We start from the raw sequence: 25,161 nt of genomic DNA on the forward strand, positions 1-25,161 counted from the left end.
GTTTTATCTTTTTTATTATCTTGCCTCCAGGGAAGCAAAATGTTTCATGAAGATATATTTACTTTAATGACTATCAGTCTAATAGAGTTAATGAAATTTCTAGAGGAGTTTAACTTACCTTGAAAGGATGGTTTATATACTAGTATTTTGTAAATATATTTTTCAATGAGAAGCTACTTTATTCCTTCCACTAATGGAATTTCAGGTCAAGGAAGGTTATAAATAAGCATGATTTAGAGTGCCCCCTTTTCTGGGCACTACAGACAGTAGGCAGAAAAGCCAGAATGGCCAGTCCATTAACACAGAAATCTATTAGCACGATTCTTTTAAAGTTACTTTTGCAAATCCAGTAAAGACAGATTCTGAAATAATTAGCTGTAAAAAGTTACTTAGGGTAAAGCCTAGTACATACAATCACATCCTCAACTTTAAAACAAAGTTGTTTTTCTTTTGTAAATATAATACAGAACAATCATCAACTCATTGTAGTATGCCACAAGACACAGAGCATGCATCAAGATGGTCATATAACTTTGATATTAGTGATTCCACTTATAAAACCACACATGCACTTGTAACAAGCAATTTAAAAACAAATGCACAAAATAAGAATGCAATACCACTTTACACTCACCAGGATGGCTAAAATTAAAAAAAAAAAAAAGAGAGAGAAAACAACAAGTTGGTGAAGATGTTGAAAAACTGGAGCCCTCATATACTGTAAACATACGGTTTGCACTGTTTGAATGTAAAGTGGTACAACTGTTGTGTAAAACAGTTTGGTACTTTCTTAAAAAGTTAGAGTTACCTATGACTCAGCAATTTCACTACTAGGTATATACCTACATGAATTCAAAATACGTTCACGCAAAAACTTATACACAAATGTTCATAGAAGCATTATTCATAATAGCTAAACAGTAGAAACAACCCAAATGTACATCAAATGATGAAGGGATAAACAATACGTATTATGTTGTTGCAAGAGAATATTGTTCAGCCATAAAAATAATGGAGTACTGCTACATGCTACAACAAGGATGAACCTTAAAAACATGCTAAGTGAAAGAAGGCAGTCACAAAAGACCACCTCTTGTACGATTTTATTTGAATAGGCAAATCCATACAGGCAGGAAGTAGATTAGTGGTTGACAGAAAATAGGAGTAGGGTGGAATTGGGAGGTATGGGGTTTATTTTTGGTGTAATGGATATGTTCTGGAATTAGACAATGATTACAGTTGCATGACATTGTGAATACAGTAGTCCCCTCTCCCAACCATTTATCTGCTGTTTCACTTTTGGGGGTCTCCATTACCCACGTTCTCAGTTACCCCTGGTCAAGTGCGCTCTGGAAGCAGAGGACTTTCCTGACATATTGTCAGAAGGTCACTAGTAGCCTAATGCTCCATCACAATGCTTATATCAGTCACCTCACTTCAACTTATCATGTAGGCATTTCATCATCTCATATCATCGCAAGATGAAGGGTGAGTACAGTATAATAAGATACTTTGAGAGATAATTCACATTCCTTTATTACAGTGTATTGCTATTATAATTGTTCTTTTCTATTATTAGTTACTGTTGTTGGTCTCATACCATGCCTCACTTATAAATTAAACTTCATCAAAGGTATGTATTTATAGGAAAAAACAGTATATATAAGGCTTGGTACTATCCACAGTTTTACACATCCCCTGAGGGTATAGGAATATATCCCCCATGGATAAGAGGGGGACTACTGTATACTAAAATCCACTAAATTATACACTTTAAACTGCTTAAAATAGTGAATTTTATGTTATGTGATTCTGAGTAAAAGTCCAAATGCACTCATGGACCCAACATATAAATTAAAATAATAATTAATGAGTACCTTTCAAATCTTCCCCCACCCACCATTTCCTGGCAACCACTAATCAATTTTCTGTCTTGGATATTTCATACAAATGGTATCATACAATAGCTGGTCTTTCGTGACTTGCTTCTTTCACTTAGCATGATGTTTTTAAGGTTTATCCATGGTGTAGCATGCAGTAGTACTCCATTCCCTGTAAGGTTTAATGAAATAACTATCGAGTTACATAGATAATTCTCAAAAAAGAGTCATCAAAACCAAAGCACAATTACTGACTTTCATTTTTCTTTCTAGATATGGATTATCATATACAAAATATTAGGGAAACAGCAGAATTTACATGAATAGAGGATTAAACTGTATCAGTAACAATTCTCGTGAATAAATTTGGAGAAATGGGCAATAGTTGGCATAAAAAAATATGCCCACATCATCTCGTATTAAAGAGGGCACGTATTGAATGGAGCACTGGGTGTTATACACAAACAATGAATCATGGAACACTACATCAAAAACTAATGATGTAATGTATGGTGATTAACATAACATAATAAAATAAAATTAAAAAAAAATATTCCCACTATGAAAACAGGTATTGCTTCACATGACCAGCCCCTAAAAATAAGTGAAATGAGCCTAACTGGAATCACAGGAATGTACATATTAATATGATATAGATAAAGAGATAAAGATGAAAAAAAATAAAATATATCAGTTCAAAATCTATACAGAAAAAGTGATTAAGGAGTGAAGGGAATTGAGAAGTCTCTAAGTTTCAGTATAAAAAAAATATATTAGAATGATCAAGTTCTCCTTAAGTATAAAAAAATTATCTTACCTGTGATAATGAAAGATCTGCAATTATTTAAATGTCATTTTTCTAAACACCTCCGCATAAAATTATTATAAAATATATTTTAAGAATCACAACACATATGAATAATAAGCTCATATACATTAGTTGTCATAAACTTCATTTATATATAAAAGTAAATAAAGAAGGAAGCAAAATCATTTGTGAAATGAAATGGCACAGAGCCCTACAGAGTTTCCACAATTGCCACTGTAAAAATACATTAAATTATTACACAAGGTGATCATATCCTGGGCGATATGTATAATAAGGAATGAAAAAGAGAAAAAAGAAAAAAAAAACTGCTGAACATTACAAGATTAGGGAAGTCTCTTTTAAAAATACAAACAGTCAGGGTGCCTGGGTGGCTCAGTTGGTTGAGTGTCAGACTCTTGGTTTCAGCTCAGGTCACAATCTCACAGTCATGAGATGGAGCCCTGCATCAGGCTCCCCGCTCAGTGGGGAGTCTGCTTCTCTCCTCCCTCTCCCTCTGACTCTCTCCTCCCCACCCCTCTCTCTCTCAAATAAATAAATACACCTTTAAAAAATACAAATAGTCAATATTCTCACTGAAAAACTCAACCCAATTAGTTATTAAATAATATAAAATTAAAAGAATATTGGGGGTTCACTTTGTCTTTATTAGTTTTGCCAAGATTAAAAAAAATGGTAATACCTAGTGTTGTAAATAGGTTTTCTCTTGCAAAATATGAAGGACTATAAATTGGTAAAGACTTTTTGGAAGACAGTTTGGAAATCTTATTTAAAAAATTAAATAGACATGACTTTTTATCCAGAAATTATACTTTGAGAAATTATTTCTAAAAATATCACCTCAGGCACTTCCATGTTTTGTAGATAACAAGGTGAAAAGTGAGTAAACACTACACAAGAAAAGCACAAAAGAACACCCCATTTGCATTCTGTTGCTTACATCTTCTCCAAGGGTTATTTTAATTTCACAAAATGAATGTATATATTTAAGTTTAAAACTGGCAAATGGAAGATATGAATACACATAAAACTGTGAGCTTAGAAAATTAGAAATTCAATTACTTACCTTACCTGATAGACAGTGTATTTTCACATGGTTACATACAGAGAGAAACAAAGTCTGAAATTTTACAAATAGATGTTATAGATAGATGTGTTTCCCCACCCAAATAACAATTTGGGGTAATTTTTTTGGAAGGAGGAGCGGTAGAGCAATAGTTTACCATATAAGCAAGACAATATATTCTGTCTTTAAATATAAAAGGCTTATCTACCATTTCCTTATGATATATGTAATGCAAATTATACATATAATTCTAATCTTGTTTTCTGCATCCAACTAATTGATTACACCCAAATTAAAGGAATATTGTAAATCTAGGATACATTATAAGGATAAGTTATCTTTACATACTTTTATAGTAGTTTGGTTGATTTAGACGTCCTGGTATCATGTGCATGTTTTTGCTTGCCTTGTGTTTATATTTTTGTACATAAAGTTATCATATGCAATCTTCTACAAAAAAAAATCACATCAAATGTGCAAATATGATATGGCTTGATATTCATTATAGCATTATTTAAAATACAAAATAGAAAAAGAAAGAAGGTATGTCATAGGAAATTGAATTAATTAATTAAATAAATTATGGTATATACTTGAAAAGGATGATGTCTACTTATATTAATATGGAAATATGTCCACATTATGTTATTAAAGTACACGAATGGATAAAAGAAAGCATATAAAATATTGTTAGCAAGATATATGAAAGGATATTTGTCTAAATGCAAATAGTAGTCACCTCTGTGGTGTGGGATTTTAGGTGATTTTTATTTTGTGCTTTAATCTATTCATTTTCGGTGGGTACTATCATCCCATGAGTGCAGAAATTAGTTCCTGAGGGGCAAACAAATCTTGGCTATTACAAGAGTTTATGGCATTCTAAAAGCCACCATACATAAACAGATATACCACATATCTATGGTTTTAAAATCTCATGGGGGGGGTTGGTTAAAATCTGAACCTTTCTAAAAAGGATGGGAAACACTTTGATCATATCGGGGGAGCGGGAGAGGCGGGTGCGGGCGGCGGAGCGGCCGCCGTGGCCGCGGGTGGCGTGGTGACCACGACCGCCTCGGGAAAGCGCATCCGGAAGAACCACGCCTGTGAGATGTGCGGCAAGGCCTTCCGCGACGTCTACCACCTGAACCGACACAAGCTGTCGCACTGGGACGAGAAGCCCTCCCAGTGCCCGGTGCGCCAGCGGCGCTTCAAGCGCAAGGACCGCATGGGCTACCACGTGCGCTCACCTGACGGCGCTGTGCGCAAGCCCTACCACTGCTCGCGCTGGGGCAGGAGCTTCTCCCGGCCGCATCACCTCAACAGTCACGTCAGACAAGTGCACTCAACAGAACGGCCCTTCAAATGTGAGAAATGTGAGGCAGCTTTTGCTACGAAGGACCGACTGCGGGCGCACCCAGGCCGACCCGGGGAGGAGGTGCCATGTCACGTGTGTGCTGAGCTCGGCTTGTATTTCCGACCACCTGAAGGTGCACAGCCAAGGCCCTCACCACGTCTGTGAGCTCTGCAACAAAGGTACCGGTGAGGTCTGTCCTATGGCGGTGGCGGCGGCGGCGGCGGCGGCGACAGCCCCCCCCACAGCTGTGGGCTCCCTCTCGGGGGCCGAGGGGGTGCCCGTGAGCTCTCAGCCACTTCCCTCCCAGCCCTGAAGCTGTGGCCCTGGCCATGTCATCGTGTTCCTGTGTGCCCTGCATGTTCCCCACCCTTCACCCCCTCCTTTTGCGTGGACCCCCTTACAATAAATGTTAAATAAAAACCTGTCTCTGAAAAAAAAAAAAAATTTCACCATGAATGATAAAAGCAGGCAAAAATGTAGTATGGCTTAAAAAGGTAAGACCTAGTAATTGCAGGTAGATAAGGTATTTCTATGTCTTAGAATATTCATTAAAATCCTTTAAAAATCTATTTACATTGATCCAGATTCCTTTCCCGTAAACTTGAGGTCTAAATGATGTCCTAGAAAAACTGTACCAGGCAGAATTAAACGGGCAAGGAAGAATTTATGAAAGGCAACTGCATTAGGGGAGAGAGACAGAACTCAACTCCACCAAACAAAAGGTGAAAGAGATTTTAAGCACTGGGATGAGCTAGTAGAAAAGTACTGGAGGACCTTGGGGCAGGGGAATGGTCAATGGGATTAGGCTATGTGCGTTTGCTAATTGACACACTTATCTATCAAAGTTAGACTCCTACTCCCACAGAGACTAGAAAGAGGGCACCTTAGTTTCCTTGATGATTACATATCAAAGAGAAGGCTCCCAAGTCTTTGAGAAAGACACCTCTGAGACGTAAAACTGGCAAGAGCCTGGGAGATGATTTATACCTCAGAGGGGCAGGAAAGAATTGAAAACTTCAAATTTTCTAAAGTTAAAGCTCTAAGAACACGGAGGTGAGGGGCCTATAACGATGAAGAAATCTGTCTAAAGTTAACCAAGCTGAAGGAATATTAAGGCTCTCTTCATCAATAAGCATTCTGAAAAGTGCTTTCATTTATGAGGCCCCTAAGTTACCTTGTGGTTTTCTAAAATTACTTTTTATTGTTATCCTACAGCTAAAATTAATGCAACACCCCAGAGTGACTCCAAAAAGAGCAGTTAAGTTCTCGTTATATATATATATAACCTGAGGGGTAAAAAACTCTATAATTTTTAAAAAGTGACAATGGATATTGGTGAATTAAAATTGGAAGTAAAATATTTTAAACCTTAAAAAATAGCATATGCACATTTAAGGGGGCTCCTTCTAATTTCCACGACTGATGACTTGTTGTGGTAGTTAGTATTCAGCATAATATTCCTTATTAGGAAGACTTAACTTTTCCTTTTCTTCTCTTTCCTTATCCACCAAACGCTGTGCTACTCTTTCATTTTTTTTTTTTTTTTGAAGAGGGAGAGAGAGTGTGGCGGGGAGTGGGTGCAGAGGGAAAGGGAGTGAGAATTTCAAGCAGGTTCCACACTGAGCAGGGAGCCCGACTTGGGGCTTGATCTCATGACCCTGAGATCATGACCTGAGCTGAAACCAAAAGTCGGATGCTTAACCGACTGAGCCACCCAGGTGCCCCAACTACTCTTTGTAATTAAGATAAAAGTAGCAAAAGTGGTGTAACATTTGTAGAAGAAAGAAAATTGCAGAGAATGTGAGTGTTGAAGAGATTTTCTCCTATTTGATCATCTAATGTATAATTTATAATTTTATTAATGCTTTAGACATATGCTTACATGATGTGAAACAAAATATCAAAAGACAAGGAATGATATTTTCTTGGGTGCAAGCAGATAACTGAATAATTGTGTGCTGGTAATTATGGGCTGGTATGTTCACCACTGAGAACCATGGGGAGTGTGAAGTACCTTTTTTTTATGTGTGTCCTGCAGCAAAATTAAATCTACTGGACAAAATAATCATTAGCATATTTTGAAAAATCTTGGGGTTCTATCTAGTTCTTAGCTCACTATAGCTATTTATTTGCAATATTCTATATGCTTTTTTTTTATCAACATGGCCTTAAATTGAGAAAAGGAAAATGTGAATATTTTGAAGTTACAGTGGTGAAGCACATTCAGTCAGACTTCACACACTGTAAAATCTGAATACTCAAATGCAAAATTGCTGAAAACAGCATCTCAAGGCTTCAGGACAGTTCATTATGGTAGGCTCTGCTGCCAATGTGATCTTGAAGGCCACAGATAAAGTGCATTGTGGTGTATTTTAAGAAGGCATCATAACTAAGTGCTCCTGCTGTGTTTGTGGCTTCCAGAAAAGTTATTAACAGCACTCTGTCAGATAATTAGAAACATAGATCATGCAGATATTTCTTTTAATTTGCTAGAATCCATACCCTAGTATAGTTGTTCTATTTTCTTGATATTTGGGGATGGCATTTTTAGCATAAAATTTATATGTCTAACATCTGGTTAGTGAGCAAATCTACACATTTACCAAGAGTTTCCCCTCTGACCTCTTTCAAGCCTTAGATGTCAAGAAATGAAATTATAGATTATATACATATACATATACATACACGAGATGCAAATGTGGAAGGTATGAATTAGATATATATACAAATACACATTTTACTTATCATGTAGATACAGACTACACTATATATATATATATATATATATATATATATATATATCTGTGTGTGTGTGTGTGTGTGTATACACACAGAGAGAGCAAGCGAGCAAGCATTCTGTAAGTCATACCATAAATTTAATATAGAAATCCAGACCAATCACCCTTCCATAAATTGTTCCTTTGGACATTAAATACACTTAAAGCCTAACAAAGATTTGTATGTCCTAGTAGAAAAGTCAATCTGTGGTTTCCTAAAATCACAGGTGTCTGAGGTTTCTGAGTACACATTATCTCCCCAAAACAATGTTTTCCTTGATGGTTTTTGTCTGCTTGGAAACATATCTACCCCTAATGGAGAAGAGCAGTGCCTGTACTCCTTAAAGGCTGTCCACCTGGTAGGAGAATTATTATCTCATAAAATGTTCTCACCACTTTCGTCCTTTGCTACAGTGACTGCTCTCTAACATTTCTTATTTTTCGTATCTGAGACAAGGGCTGGGCATATGGGTGGTAAGGGGACCACAGGGAGTTTGTGGTATTTTCACTATTCCATGTTTGCAATATACCCAACTACAAATATTTGGAACAAAATGACTACGTGTATCTCTCCCCAAGCCCTAGGCAAATATGCATTTAAAGCTATGGCTTAAAAAACAGTCAAATCTTTACTTAGATGTTAAAAGACAAGTCTTTGTGTAAATAAATGACTGATACAAGGTTCATTTCCATTTCTGAGGAACATACAGACAATAGTTTTGAGCATTACAACACTAAAGTGGAGTCTAGGGATGTGTTTGGGATTCTTTGATAAATAGTCTGATTAGGTCCAAAGAGGTTAGATTTGGAGAAACAAGAAAGTAACTCAACTGATAGCTGAAGAAGAGAAAAGAGGTTCATTTTTCTTCATCTCTCTTCCCTGGCTTCCTTTGCTTTTTATTTTCAGAAGTGCTATCATTGAAAATGCCTCCAGGGTGTAAAAGGAATAGAGGAAAAGGAAGGGATTGGGTAGAAATTCCAGATACCAGTGAACTTTGAGGCAAAGAGACAGAAAGAACAGATGGAAATACCAAGATACAGAAGGAGAGAAGGAAGTTAACAAAGTTCTTCTCAAGTGGTTATTTGTAAGCACTGCTTGTATTTTAAAATGAAAATGTTATATTGTCAAGATTCTATCGCTTTTGAAATTCATTCAGTGGCTGTGAATTCAGGGCCTGCTGTGTGTCAGGCTCTGCGGATCCTGTCCTCAGGTCCACGGAGGCACACAGACTCTACGTCCTTGCTACTCGGCACACGCTTTGGGGACTGCAGCACTGGCATCACCCTGACTCAGAATTTGCATTTTTACAAGATCTCCTTTTAATTCCTATGCACACCGAACATCTGAGAAACACTACTTTAAATATATGACTATAAAAGTGTGTGAAACAGACGTGCCTTGACACTATGAGAACACAAAAAGAGGAGCCACTTATTTTGAGGACTAAAAAAAGACTTCACCTGGAAGGTATACATTAGACCTGAAGAATGCACTGAAGTTGATCAAGTGAATGTCTATGGTGAGGGTGGACAGTGATCTGGGCAGAAGGAATACTCCTTGGTGTATGATCAAGAAAATTTAGTTTGGCTGGACGATAAAGTAGAATACAGCAAACAGATGGATGATGGTGGGGGGAGGAGTGTGAGGTAAGTGAGGACTAATGATTGCTGGGTTGACAAAAACCAACTAAGGATTTGGGACTTTATCCTTTGAGTAATGTGGAGTGAGTTACTGATGGTTTTTAAGCATATGGTTTTCACAATGTGGAGAATAGTTTTGAGGCAGGAGAGGTGGCAGCAGAAAGATGCCCTGATGTTAGTACATAGGACCCAGTTTCTTCAGGCCTGGGGTTGTGTAAATTGTATCTTAACTATTTCTTTGTTTCAGAAATACAGAAGAAATCAGTATAGTCCTTAAAGAGTCTTAGATTATTTTTACTCATTTTTGTGGTCTAGAATGGAAATATTTTCCTTTCAACAAAGCAAAAATCAGTAGTTGTTTGTGTGATCATTTTTCTAGTCTGTTTGGCCTGGAGAGAGGCCACTATTTGCTCTTCTATGCTCAGCTTCAAGGCAGCAAGAGATGAAAGTCATAGCTACATAGAGGACATAGTGGAACTTCTAAATGAATTTAGTTTAGTCTTCCAGATTTAAAATGTTTAATTCTCTGAGATCTGTTTCTTACCAACTTAGATCAATGGTGAAAATAGCCAAATCTGAGCATCAAAACACCTGCCAGGCTACCTGATGCATGATCTGCATCGTTCTGAGAAGTAAAAGTAATTTAAAACAATAAAGGCTTATGTCTGGGATTCTGAATGCATGAGTGTGAGTGTGAGTGTGTATGTGTATGCATGTGTATTTATAAAATTGACACTGGATAACTGAGGACTTGCTGATGGACAAATGAGATGGGAGGATATGTGTGTGTATGATAGACTAATCAGTTCTGAGCAGTGATAAAAAGGTTTCACTATAGACCTTTATAACTATGAAGATTTCTACACTTGAACTGAACTTAGAATAAAATAAAATAAAATAAAATATTTAAGATCACTTTCAATACAATTTTCACAATATTTTATGCAATCCCTGCTGCAAACCTTTAAACTCAGCTTGAATCATCTACAAACACATACTTCCCAGAGCATAAAACTGTCACAAACTCCAAGGCCTACTTAAAGCCTGCCCTGAGGGAAGTGAGCACTGCTACCAATACTCAGACACACCACAACCTCCAATAAATTTTACTTCATTCTAGACTTGAATTTCTAGGAAAGGACCTTATTTTTGTACCTTAGTCCTTTCCCTATTAATTCTTTGTTGACCTCTTGGATCTCTGATCCCAGTTCACACCTATCAACATATATTTTAGACAAGAAAACTCAGGCTCCGCTCAGGCTCCATGGAGCCCAACCACCATAGGGAGCAAGTGAGTCAAGGCAGTGATAACATCTCCATGTTCCATACAAATGGGAAATATGAGGAAATGTTTCTTACATTTTAGTAATCCTGATTCTTCATACAAGGGCAATGATATGCAAATTCTTTATTTATTTTGTTATAAAAGAGTATTTTTTAAGAGTAGTTTTAGGTTCACAACAAAACTGTGGGGAAGGTACAGAGATTCCCTATATCTCCCTCCCCACTACATGCACAGACTAACCCCCCCACCATCATCAACATCCCCCACAAGAGTTGCATACTTGTTACAGTTGATGAATCTACACTGACACATCACAATCACCCAAAGTCCATAGTGTACCTTAGGGTTCACTTGGTGTTAATACATTCTGAGTTTGGAAAATGTATGACATAGTATCATACAGAGTATATTCACTGTCCTAAAACTCCTGTGCTCTGTCTATTCATCTCTCATTCCCCCACCCTTAATCCTGGCAACCACTGTTTTTTTCTGTCTTCATAGTTTTGCCTTTTCCAAAATGTCATATAGATGGAATCATACAGTATTTAGCCTTTTCAGACTGGCTTCTTTCACTTACTGATATGCATTTCAGTTTCCTCCATGTCTTTTTGTGGCTTGATAGATCATTTCTTTCTAGAACTGAATAATATTCCATTGTCTGACTGTACCACAGTTTATTTATCCATTCACCTACTGAAGGATGTCTTGGTTGCTTCTGATTTTTGGCAATTATGAATAAGGCTGGTATAATATCTGTGTACAGGTTTTTATGCGGACAAAAGTTTTCAACTCCTCTGGGTAAATACTAGGGAGCACAATTGCTGGGTCATATGGTAAAAGTATGTTTAGTTTTACAAGAAATCATCAATTGTCTTCCAAAGTGGCTCTACCATTTTGCATTTGATCCTGCCAGCAATCAGTGAGAATTCCAGTGCCTCCACACCCTCGCCAGCACCTGGTGTTAGTGTTCCAGATTTTGGCCATTCTGATAAATATGTAGTGGTATCTCACTCTCCTTTTTAATTTGCATTTCTCTGATGACTTTTATGTGGTACATCTTTTCATATGCTTATTTGCCATCTGTACATCTTCTCTGGTGAGATGTCTATTAAAATCTTGGGCCCATTTTTAATCAGGTTGTTTGTTTTCTTATTGTTTAGTTTTAGGAGTTCTTTGTATATTTCAGATAACATTTCTTTGTTAGATATATCTTTTGCAAATATTTTCCCCTAATTTATGACTCGTCCTCTTATTCTCTTGACATTACTCTTCTCAGAGGAGAATTTTTAGTTTTAATGATGTCTGGCTTATCAATTCTTTGTTTTCATGGATCATACCTTTGGTGTTTTAGCTGAAAAGTCATCACCAAATCCAAGGTCATCTAGGTTTTCTCCAATGTTATTCTCTAGGAGTTTTACAGTTTTGCATTTTACATACATGCTTGTGATACATTTTGAGTTAATTTTTGTGAAGGATTTAAGTTTTATGTCTAGATTCATCTTTGCCTATGGATGTCTAGTTGTTCCAACATCATCTGTTGAGAGGACTAACTTTATTCCATTGTATAGGCTTTTGTTCCTTTGTCAAAGATCAGTTGACTCTATTTATCTGGATCTATTTCTGGGATCTCTATTCTGTTCCATTCATCTATTTGTTCTTTCACCAGTGTCTTGATTACTGTAGTTTATAGTAAATACTGAAGTCCTATAGTATCAGTCCTTTAGTTTTGTTCTTCCTCTTCAATATTATGTTGGCTCTTTTAATCCTGTTGTTTTTTTTTTTTAAGTTTCCCAAAACCCAGTTGTCAAAGATGCCATCCTGTCCTCTTATATCAAATACAAATTTTATTTTAGGAACTCAGATAAGTTTAAAGATAGACACAAAAGAGTTTTCCCAATTGATGTTTTCCAAAATTACATGTGAATTCAATTTTGAGTACACTAATGTTCCTAGTTCTCTGTAGTTATACTTAGATTAAACTGCTAGAAGAGTATGGCAGGACATAGAATATATACACATATGTAATCAATCCTACTGCTTGAGCACACAAAGCCATACTGAGATACTGAGTTTGGCTATTTGTTTTGAGTTTTTAAGAAAGAGAGCATGGTTTCATTGTCATCTCAATCGTTATCTTTAATAACCACAGCTAACATAAAAAATAGTGGCTATGTAGGTCTTTTAAATACCTTACACATATTAATTGATTTAATCTTCACAATGATCCTATGATGACGATATGATTGCCCTCGCTTTTCAGATTAAGAAACAAAGTCAAAGCATAGTTAAATAATTTCCCCAACGTCACATAGCTATTAGGTAGCAGAGCTGTTATTGATCAGCCTTGAAAATGTGAGTGACTAATTCAGAGTGGAAAGGTTTAGGAGATTTTTAAAATCAAGGAGGTTTGGGTCCAAAACTGGACTTTAAGGATTAAAGCACAAACTCTTGGGCATAGTGATTAAATTCTGTTAACTTCAATTTGTTCATCCATAAAGTAGAAACCATATCCCCCACTAATAGGTTCCTGGGAAGATGAAAAGAGGTAAGGATGTGAATATGCTTACCATTGGTCCAGAGGCACAGAATGGCCTCAAGAGAGTTTAACTGCTTTACATTTCCAATAAAATCTCTGTTGGTTGTAGCAATCAGCATTGCTACATAAACTATGCTCTCTAGATGAACTTAGTTCAATTCTTTCCATGTCAAATAGGTAACAATATTTTCAGTAAAATTTTCAACCATGTATTATGTACACTCTGGCTCATTAGACTGAATGTACTGAATCACAAGATAATCATCAGGAAAAACAATGGTGGTTGTGAACAGTAGAAATAAATATAAATGTAGCTGGTTAAGGGAAGGAGAGGTGAATGCCTGTTGGATTCAGTAATTGTCCTTAACTCTAGAAGGCTAAATCATACTAGTGGGGATGGCTGACTGTAACTCAGGGATGCTCTTAAGGACTAAAGTGGCAGGCATTTCCCACCTACTGTTCATATATTAAGGGCTGCCATAATCTCATTCATGGAGGAACGAAGCCTGGAAACCTGGGCCTATAAAGACGACAATATTAAGTTGCCCCATTCCCACACAAAGCAGTGGGCCCCCCCTTCTGCCCTGACTGGTTGAGGTTTTTGGTTTTTATTCTCTGCATCCAGAACCTTCCCTGTTAACTGTCATTTTCTTTTGTCCAGTGCACCACAGCCAAACTCAGATTTTCTAGTTTTCTGTGTTCTTCTTTCTTCTGTGTCCCACAACTTCTCTCATACGTATTCGTTGAGTTGATTGTTTTTGGAAAGTGGAAAATCACTGTATGTCCCCTCTCCCTTGTTCCAGCAGTTTTAAGCCCCCTATCTCCCTGGGTTAAAGGAACAGTTTGAAGGAATGAAAAGAGGTTGGGCCAGTTACTGGGAGACATGGGCTTTATGACTTACAGCCCCAGTTGTACGTCTTACTACCAGTGTGACAAAGTTACTTACCCTCTGAGGAGTTCAAATTCCTTGTATATAAAATGGGAGAATAATTGTACCTGTATCACTGGATGGTTGTAAGGATTATTTAAACGAGTTGACTGATGTAAGGTGCTTAGAACAGGGCCTGGCACTCAGAAAGCTACTATTATTATTAGTGCAATTCTTTTTCAAAATCTTCACATCCTGACTAAATGAAACTCCTCTCATGCACATCTCATTCATTAGAGAGTCCTCACTGGTTTTTTATTCCCATACCCCTTACAATGTTTACCCAAGCTCTGTGATCCTAGAAAACAGCAAATTTAAGAAACTCTCCCCTCCTTTATTGTTCCAGGCAACAGCTTACTGTAAAAAACTACCCTTCCCCTTATAATTTGGATAAAACTCATGGATGTTCCTTTGTTTACCTATGACAAGGCCAGACACAGACCCTCCAAATTCCTATTTTTGCTTCATAAATGATTAGCTGAACTGCTGTCCCCACTGATCAGCCAGAACAAAATGCTTATTAGCCATAATTTCGGTAAGATTCTCTTCTTCCTTCAGGCCCCCAACTTTGACCTACCCTCATCCTGAGCCAGCATATAGCCATTCCTTAATAGGCTTTCCACAGAAGAGGCTGGCCTCAGGGTAGAACTTTCTCTGATGTGCTATCCCATCATGCCACTCCTGTTCACCATTTCCCCACACCCTGTTCTTGCTAGCTTCGTTTTCTTCTCCCTATAAAAGAAAAACTCTTTTGCCTAAATCCTGAGATGTTTGCAGATCTTATACTCAGAATGCTCTCCCTATTGCAATAGTCCTCCTCCTATAGCAATAGTCCCCCTCTTTGCAATAATCCATCTAAATAAAGTCCTTAAAAGTTTAGTTTAAAAAAATTTTTTTGACACCTCCATGTCCAAATTCCTGCTCTCCTTGAAGGAGGACTTCAAATTCCATGTGTGCAGGAAACTTTCCATGACCATCCCAGAATTCCCACCGCCATTTATGATCCATCTCTTTTATACTGAACTTTTTATTTTACATTCTATTATGTGCATAATTTATCTCTTCTGTTTGATGATAACTGCCCCAGGAGATCTCTGCCTAACTCATTCTTTGATTTATCACAGTGCTTAGCATATTACACAAATAAGAACTTGGTTTTTATAAAGTGAATGAAGAATGGACTTGGTACATCTATAGAATCTATCAAATGGCAGTAGATGGTAAAATGCAGCAACAAACAGGGGACTCTAAGCTATTATGTCATCTATGATACAGTTAAAATCAGGTAAAATACACAAAGTGTAAGGAATGATGCACACAGTAGGCATTTAATAAGTGCTAGTTTTCATCATCATCATCATCATTAGAATCCTCTTTTCATCCGCATTAAAGAGATGTTCTCTTAATAGACAGCACCCAACTTACATAATTATTATGGATGAAATTGACCAGGGAATATTAATTGCTTTTTTCTTCCTTATATAATATTTTTTGAAATATAATTTTACTATGGTTTGTATCACACTAATGAAAACTGACTGTGGCAGTTGTGGTGTCAAACAACCCCTCGATACAAGGATAGACGTGTAGCTAACTTATTGCTGCTTTTTCATTTTGTTGTTCCTTTATATGCCAGAGGGAGGAAACAAGATTTTCTTGAGAGTCTATTACATGCTATGTCCTGTACTAGAGGTCCCTAAATATAATTCAACTCTCAATACAATTTTACGTGGACCAAAGAAAGTCACTCCAAGAAGTTAACTTGCCCCTGGTATCATTTTAGGGGTAAAAAAAATCCTGGTTTAGATTAGTACCTGCACATTTAATAAGTGTTTCTTGAAAGAATGGATAATGGTTTATTGGCTTTTGGAGATTTCTGCTCTTTCAAGAAGGGCTGGCTGCCCTCCCCCACACTATGAAGAGATATGCCATTCAGAAAACTTGCTAAAATCAGAAGAGTGTTTTTTTTTTTAAAGATTTTATTTATTTATTCATGAGACAGAGAGAGAGAGAGAGAGAGGCAGAGGGAGAAGCAGGCTCCCCGCTAAGCAGGGAGCCTGATGCGGGACTCGATCCCAGGACCCTGGGATCATGACCTGAGCCAAAGGCAGACGCTTAATGACTGAGCCACCCAGGCCCCCCGCATTAGAAAGTTTTAACCCTGGAAGGAGCCACAGAGTTCCCTGGGATACAAGTTAGGGTTAGGATATTTGCCTAACCCAGGTTAGAAGAAGGACCATAACTTGAAGTCACCTCACTCAAATCCACACTCTTTCCACTATATGGCAATCCCTCACAAAATTTATAAAATCCTCTCCTTATCATTTTCTGGACATTTGAGTTGTTTCAAGTACTGTACACTTAACAGATAATACTGCAAAGAGCTTAATAACAATTGCTTCCCTCCACCCCTCCCTTTATCTCTCTCTCTCCCTCTCTCTAAAATTAATGCTTAGGAAACACTCTCTCCTCAAGGAGATCAGGGATATTTTTCCTTTTCATGTTGTCTCCCCCCTTTCTGCCTCCATTGTCATATTTATTTATTTATTTTTCTATAATTCTCTTCTTTTTTGGGTGTGTGTGTGTGTCTTCTGTTAGTGTTAGTTTTCCAAGCTGTCTTGGTATTCTATTTATTTTTGCACATTGTAGTACTTTGTGAATATTCCAATTTTAAAATACTCTGCTAAGTGTTTTATAAATGAATTGCCACACCCCGATGTTTATAAGAGCATTATCAACAATAGCTAAATTATAGAAAGATCCAAATGTCCATCGACTCATGAATGGATCAAGAAGTTATGGTATATAATATACAATGGATTATTACTTAGCCATGAAAAAGAATGAAATCTTGCCATTTGCAATGACATGGATGGAGCTAGAGAGTATTATGCTAAGTGAAGTCAATCAGAGAAAGACAAATACTATATGATTTCAATCATATGTGGAATTTAAGAAACAAAATATGAACATGGGGGGGGAAAGAGAGAGGCAAACCATAAAACAGACTCTTAACTATAGAGAACAAAGGTTGCTAGAGGGGAGGCAGGTGGATAGGCTAAATGGGTGATGGGTAGTAAGGAGGGCACTTGTTATGATGAACACTGGGTGTTGTATGAAAGTGATGAATCAGTAATTTTACTCCTGAAACTAATATTACACTATATGCTAACTAACTGGAATTTAAATAGAAATTTGAAATTTAAAAAAGCAGAAAAAAATATAAACAAATCACCAGACTATACAAGCTTTTAAAAACACTTGACCTTATATAAGGAAAATTATGTTGTGCTGACTTGAAAATAATATAATTTGAATTACTGTGAAGAAATAACAGCTATTATAACTCATTAGGATTATTACACATTAATTTGAGAATAATGAATATACTAAGAATTTTAAACAAAATAGTTACATTTTGAATTATTTTATGCATAAGCTGAAAGTCCTAAAATAATTACTTATATAACAGGTTTATGATTAGCTGAGTTATTTACAATAGAATACATTCCTATGATACATACCCAATTTAGCTTTTGTTTATTCAACATTTCAAAAAGGGCTTATTAATCATCTTCTACTATGTGCTCAACAATGCAGAATTACTGATAAAACCAAAATAAACAAGATGAAGTTTTACTTCATGTAAGTTAGAAGCCACTGTAAAAGAGTGTCAATAAATCCCAATAGCCAAATTAGCACAGAAGCAATGTGACCTCTAGGGAAGAAGGGACTGTCCTGATCTAGGAGGAAAGCACTGAAGGCTGACAGGTGGAGATGGGTTTTTGAGCCACACCTTGAAAGACAGGTAGACTCTGAACAGGCAGAGATCTGGTGGGTTTGCAAAGCAGATGGAAAATAAAAAGTATAGGAAGAAGCATTTGGACAGGAAAGTGGGAGGTGTATAGCTTAGCAGTTTCCCTTTTAGGTCTTTCATGACTTGACAATAAACATCTCTTTTATTCAGATGGCCTTCTATCAGCAAAATGTGCCTAACTGTGTTACTTAGGATAAGGCTAGCTGCTATAAAAATAAACCTCATGATTTCAGTGGTTTAACTTACAGGATGGTTATTTCTCACTCCCAGAAGCATGCAATGAGTGTCCTTCTGGTCAGTAATCAGCTTTCCCCCCATGATGTGATTTAGAGACCAGGGCTCCTTCCCTCCACTGGAGCCTAGGTATTCTCTGCCTCTAAGCAATTACTGGGGGAAGAACGGGAGAAAAAATACTCATTTCCTTACTACTTTGGCTCAGAAGTGACAGTTCCTTCTTCTCCTTGCATTTATTGGTGAGAACTAGTCATGTGGCTCTACCAGAAGCAATAGGGGCTAGGAGATACAAAGTTAACCCTTGGACAACACAGGTTTGAACTGCACATGTCTACTTACACACAGTTTTTATGGTAAAGTACTATAAATATACTTTTTCTTCCTCGTGATTTTCTTAATATTTTTTTCTCAAGCTTACTGTATTGTAATAATATGGTATATAATACATATAACATACAAATATGTGCTAGTTGGCACTTTATGTTACTGGTAAGGCTTTTGGTCAACAGTAGGCTGTTAGTAGTTAAGATTCTGGGGAGTCAAAAGTTACCAGCAAATTTTGGACTGTACAGGAGGTCAACCTACTGAATGGAAAAAGATCTTTGCAAATGATATATCTAATAAGGACTTAATATTCAAAATATATAAAGAACTTACACAACTCAATACCCAAAATACAAATAATCCAGTTAAAAATGGGCAAAGGACCTGATTAGACGTTTTTCCAAAGAAGACATAAAGAAGGCCAATAGATACATGATAAGATGCTCAACATCACCAGTTCAACAGAAATGCAAACCAAAACCACAATGAGATATCACCTCACACCTGTCAGAATAGCTAAAATCAAACACACACACACACACACACAAAAAACTGCAACAAAACAAGTAAGTGTTGGTGAGAATGTGGAAAAAGGGAGACCTCACACAAATAAATTGGTGCAGTCACAGTGGAAAACAGTATGGAGGTTAATTATCTTAAAAAATTAAGAAGATAATTCCCATATGATTCAGTAATTTCACTACTGGATATTTACCTAAACAAAACAAAAACACTAATTCAACACTAATTCAAAAAGATATATGTAACCCTATGGTTACTGCAGCCCTATTTACAACAGCCAAGATATGGAAGCAGCCCAAGTGTCCATCCAAAGATGAATGGATAAAAAAGATGTAGTATACATACACAATGAAATAGTACTCATCCATAAACAGAATGAAATCTTGCCTTTGCAACAATGTGGATGGACCTACAGGGTATAATGCTAAATGAAGTAAGTTAGAGAAAGACACATACCATATAATTTAACTCATGTGGAAGTTAAGAAACAAAACAAACAAAACAAGAGATGACCAAAAAAACCAAACTCATAAATATAGAGAACAAACGTGTGGTTGCCAGAGGGGGGGGTGTGGTGGGTGGTGGATGGATAAACAGATAAAGGGGATTAAGAACACACTTATCATGATGAACAGTGAGTAATGCATAGAAGTGTTGAATCACTACATTGTACACCTGAAATGAATATAACACTGTAGGTTAATTATATTAAAAAAAAAGAAAGCAGTAAAAAGGAAATCCTTGACTCCAGGCTGTTTTTACCAAAGAAATACAATTTAAAAAACCCCACAAACATTACAGGCAAATTTGTGACTACGCAGGAGGCCGGCACCCCTAATGCCTGCAGTGTTCAAGGGGTAACTACAGTTCCGGGCTGAGCAGCTGCTGCCCAGCAAGAGCTCTATATTACACTAAGGAAAGAAGAGTCTACTCTGCCACACCCACCCACTAAAGAACTGTGTGGCAAAGTAGAGAAACACATATATGAAAACATATCTGAGATTCCAATTAAGGGTATACTTGACATGTTGATATCGCAGAGCTTCACCTATATTGATAACTATGACTCCAAGAGCTGCAGTGAAGTGGAAACCTTAATCTTAACCTACTAGAGGGGAATTGCTGAAATACTCTGTCATTATCCTCAAGGACTCTGGTTATACACCAGAAAAAAAGTAGCACAAATCAAAAAAAAAATTCTCAGATTAAATTTGACTTTATCAATGCCCAGAAATTATTTGAATAAGAATAACGTCACTATAGATGTTTTTAAATTAAACAAATGAACAAAAAACATGTCAATGTTAGGATTCTTATGAATTAGAAATGTAGGGTCCAAGTTGAACTTCTGAGGAAGGAAAATTCTGCCAAACAAATTTGTATTTTGGAATTTAACTGTATTTCACATATAAAAATGGCCTCTCTGGTTTTTATTTTATCTCTCTGGAAAATCACCTTTTCTTAACATCTTTGTTATCCTTAAAGCATTTTGTCCTTTGCACACCTCGCATTCTACTCTATACCTTGTCCGTGAATAATCCCATTCACTGTTACAGGTTCAAGCGTCATATGTGTGCAGATTAATCTCAAATTCTTAACATCTTCCAGGGCCATATTTCCAGTCGCATCCTGAAACCCTCTAACAGACAAAGCCAACATTAAGAAACCTTAACTGCCACTTCCTGGGCATACAATCTAGTAGCCTATCCAAAATCCATTCCCCAACACCCACTTCCTAGCCATCCTTGCTATCTTGATATTGTTTACCTTACTCCAGGTCCTCATGTGCTTCATGAGGAGGCTGAGGAACTTTTAAGTCAAGGGTTGATCATGAATGGTCAAAGCCAGTCATATTGATGGTGATCTTAGCCCTGTTTCTAGTGAATGGTTTATTCATGGGCAATTTTAAACAATGGGATGGTGGTTGAAAGTCTGCTCTGGGAACTTCTGGGAAAACTGTCCCTGCTTTTGTTTAGGGAATACAGTATGGACCAATTCTTTTTCTGTTTGTAGACATCGGGGTCTTCATGTGATGCCATTTGGGAAGCCAGCCTATGAGGTCAAGTCATTTGCTGAGAAGAGCAGAGAGGAAAAAAAAAAAAATGGCCTTGATAATGTCATTGTAGCTGCTGAATTACCCATCCTGGGCCTTATCTACTTCTGGAATTCTTATTAGAAAACATATTATGTGTCTTTGTTACTTAAGTCATTAGTTACTTGGACTAAAACAAAAAACAACTAATACACTCTTCAAACAGGCTCATCTTGAAATCCTTCAAAATTCAAATCCTCCAAACAAAAACTCGGCCCCTACTCCATGAACACTCACATGTAACTAATCTCATTATTTTGTCCTACCACCTTTGTATGTCTCAAATCTGTTCTCTCTTCTTCAAACTCACTGTCTTTTGTCTGTGTTTCAGCCTCTTGTTGTCTGCCATCAAAAACAGTGACACTTTATTTGGGGTAAAGAACCTCTTTACTCTGTTATTTGCAACTTATACTTTGAATAGCACCTGTGTAGAAAGTATCTATAACTTCTTCACTGCATTTAAAATAATAAATGCAGATCTTACAACTATAGAACACATTCATTTATATGTTTGTAAGTAGCTTGCATAAGTATACAAGTGTTGCTCTGAATGTAATTCTATTTCTTACAAAATGTTTATCAAATGATTTTGTTGAATCAAAAAAAAAGCACATGAAAAGGCAGGTCAACGCTATTGAGTTTATTTAACTCATAGAGAAATTAGATTAATATAAAAGGATCTAATTATATACCCCAAGTGGAAAACATCATCAAAACTATTTCATTATATTTGTACTAAGCTATTTTGCTTTAATCTAATTTTAGCAATGTCATAGCCAACCAGTAAATAGTAAAGAGCTTACTACCTCTTTGCTGCCCCCCGTAACATATTGCTTTCATATTAATGGATATTTTTCACACCTCTGCTACTTCATTCCTTTCATGTTTGGTGTTGACAAGTGCTACTGGTTTCATTATTCTGAAAGGGTTATATGATTAACTAGCTAAATAGCACCATAGCAACAATATCTAAGTAGAAACATTCTGTTTTCAGGTTGTATTTTTAATTGGGACTCATAAAAGTTGATGCATGGAAGAAACATGACATGTTCGTGACATTTAGAAGCCACGATTTCCCTTAAAAAGTTTAAAATGCATTTTTACTTTTTAAAAAAAGGACATATGTTTCAGTGTCATTCTTTCATCCTTAATTTGACAGAGCAAAACTCAATTTTAAAAAAAGCTCAGCATGTGCTTTGTGATCGTAAGTGATATACTGAAAACCAAACATTTTAAATAAATATTAGAAATCACAACACTTAGAAGGCAGGGCATAGAGATAGCAGCATTTATATTCATGTTCAGAGTATGTGGCGAGGTTTAATGACTAAAGCAAATGCGTCCTTCAAAAGATGGCAGTATGGAAACAGCATAATTTTCTAATGGAACATTAACAATAAGTGCTCATTAAAAGTTCCAAACTTTTCTGTTGACACCATAACACAGCACTGACTACAGATAGTACTTCTATATTTAACATAATACCTCTTAAATGTTAATTTGTATTTTTTTACTTCCCTAATAAACACATTGTACTGTATCATTTGAAACAAAGTCTATGATATTCATAATGAATCTATGATACTGTTTATATTCCAATAAGTCCTGGGTGATATACTGGAGTAGAACCCTATCCTAACCCAACAGATGATTAAGAAATAAATAGTAAGATCTTTAGTTAAAGCAGAGTAAGCTCTTTCTTTATATCTTACACAGAATTCATAAAATGTCTTTAATTTACATATTCATGTTGAACTGTCCATTTATAATTCACTGGATTTTTTAGGTCTTCCAGATGGAACAACAGATGCTAACATAATGACTAAAAGCGTTGGTCAAGCATTTTAAGAAATGGAAACATTAATTCCTCTTATGCAAAAGCCATATATTTTGACATGAATAAAACCAACTATTTCCATGCAGTTTTTTCATAGGTAGTTTTTAAAAATTCTTCTAAATATGTTATTATACAATGTCTGCATCAATTGCAAGTTACTTTGCAAGAGTTACCTCTTGATTTTATCAAGAAAGACTTCAAAATTACAGGAAAGACAAGTTAAAACCCTGGAATACTGTATACCTAGAGGACCTGTTCATAGTGCAAAAATAATAAAAGCTCTTCCAAATAGTTAAAACTTTTTGAAAATAAACATTCATCACTCAAAATCTTATTATGTAATTATGAAACTGTCATATCAAACCCTAATATTTTGATTTTCTCAACTGCTTCCTGTTTTTTAAACTATAAAATATCTTTGAAAGATTTGAGTACTAAAATAATTAGCAATGAAAAATCACTGGCGTCTCCATGACCTTCCTCCAGCTTGTCTATGCCTAAACATACCTCAGAGGGGAATCTATCAATTTTTTTATAATTGCTTTTTTTAATTTAAATTTTTATTTTTTTAAAGATTTTGTATAAATTCAAGTTAGTTAACATATACTGTATTATTAGTTTCAGGGATAGAATTTAGCGATTCATCACTTGCATATAATACCCAGTGCTCACCAGCACAAGTGCCATTCCCCTCCCCTCCCCTCCAGTAACCCTGTTTGTCCCCTATAGTTAAGAGAGTTTAAAAGCCTTCAAATAAGATAGCACCAGCGATCTCTCCCAGTACTGAGCAATGAGTTTTCAGGAACCACTGTCAAATGCTAAACTCAGAGAGCTATAAATGTAATCTCACTTGACCAGAAAAGAAGATGAGATGAGGAGAAAGTAAACATTCTGCCATGTATGCAGTAAACAATTAAAAAACAAAACCCCACCTAAATCATGATGAAACCTTTACTTGATGTATTTTTAGTGCAGTAACTTCTGGTTGCTCATCCATTACTCCGAATTTTCCCAATTCTTAACATCAATTATCATATGGTTTCACTTATTTGTGGAACATAAGGAATAGCATGGACATTAGGAGAAGGAAGGGAAAAATGAAGGGGGGGAATCAGAGGGGGAGACAAACCATGAGAGACTATGGACCCTGAGAAACAAGCTGAGGGTTTTAGATGGGAGGGGGGTGGGGGATGGATTAGCTCAGTGATGGGCATTAAGGTGGGCACATATTGCATGGAGCACTGGGTGTTATACGCAAACAATGAATCATGGAACACTACATCAAAAACTAATGATGTATTGTATGGTGACTAACATAACATAATAAAATTAAATTAAATTAAAAAAATCTTAACATCTGATTATATCATATCATAGTTTTTTAATCCAAATAATATTAATATTCTCAGTCCCTTGAACATTTCCTATTTTCTCCATCTATAATCATTAGTGCACTTTCTCCCACAGTCTCCACAAGCTCTTACTGTCCTTCTCAATTTGGTGTCTAGGAAAGAAGAAACATCAATTTGGGACTTCATTAAGAATAACACATAAAGTGAGTATGATAGGAAATTGGCGGTGGTTTTAATTTTTTTCCTCAGTTCTGTACACATGAAGCTGACAGAGTTCAGTTTATTAACGAAAACACCCATAGCGAAGTAGCAGTATGATCGTACTGCTTTTGCAATAATTCAACTGTAGATACTATGTGTCATTGTTCACTTTAAAAAATAAGATAACAGGAATTTAATTAAACTAATATTGGGATGATATAATATCATTAAGTCTAGGAGGAACCTACTGCTTACACAGATCAACTTGGTTTTATTTATACAAATAAATTTCTTGCCACTTCATAAGCAACAATAAAATTAGGAATATAAGAGCTGTATATAAAATAGGCTTGATAATTCTCTAAAAGAAAAATATATATGTACATACACACATATAAGTATTATCACACTAAAACATCTAATTAATTTACTGAACCAGTAGAAAGTTTATCTTGCCCACTATCACATAAGTTTTAGTATCGACATTAT

The 25,161-nt window shown here is 36.2% G+C and overlaps 1 protein-coding gene and 2 non-coding genes across 3 annotated transcripts in view; 2 read left to right on the forward strand and 1 right to left on the reverse strand.

Moving 5' to 3' along the window:
* LOC145717739 (interleukin-1 receptor accessory protein-like 1) overlaps nucleotides 1-25,161 on the reverse strand; it is a 952,714-nt gene that overhangs the window by 195,544 nt on the left and 732,009 nt on the right. The gene's annotated exons all lie outside the window — the stretch shown is intronic.
* On the forward strand, nucleotides 10,096-10,175 carry LOC115942466 (small nucleolar RNA U2-19). The gene has a single exon (XR_004077074.1). It is a non-coding gene; the product is annotated as a small nucleolar RNA U2-19 (small nucleolar RNA).
* On the forward strand, nucleotides 10,355-10,424 carry LOC115942461 (small nucleolar RNA U2-30). The gene has a single exon (XR_004077072.1). It is a non-coding gene; the product is annotated as a small nucleolar RNA U2-30 (small nucleolar RNA).

This window comes from Leptonychotes weddellii, chromosome X (assembly GCF_054177405.1).
Source record: "Leptonychotes weddellii isolate Sample4059 chromosome X, ASM5417740v2, whole genome shotgun sequence".
NCBI classification, from domain to species: Eukaryota; Metazoa; Chordata; class Mammalia; order Carnivora; family Phocidae; genus Leptonychotes; species Leptonychotes weddellii.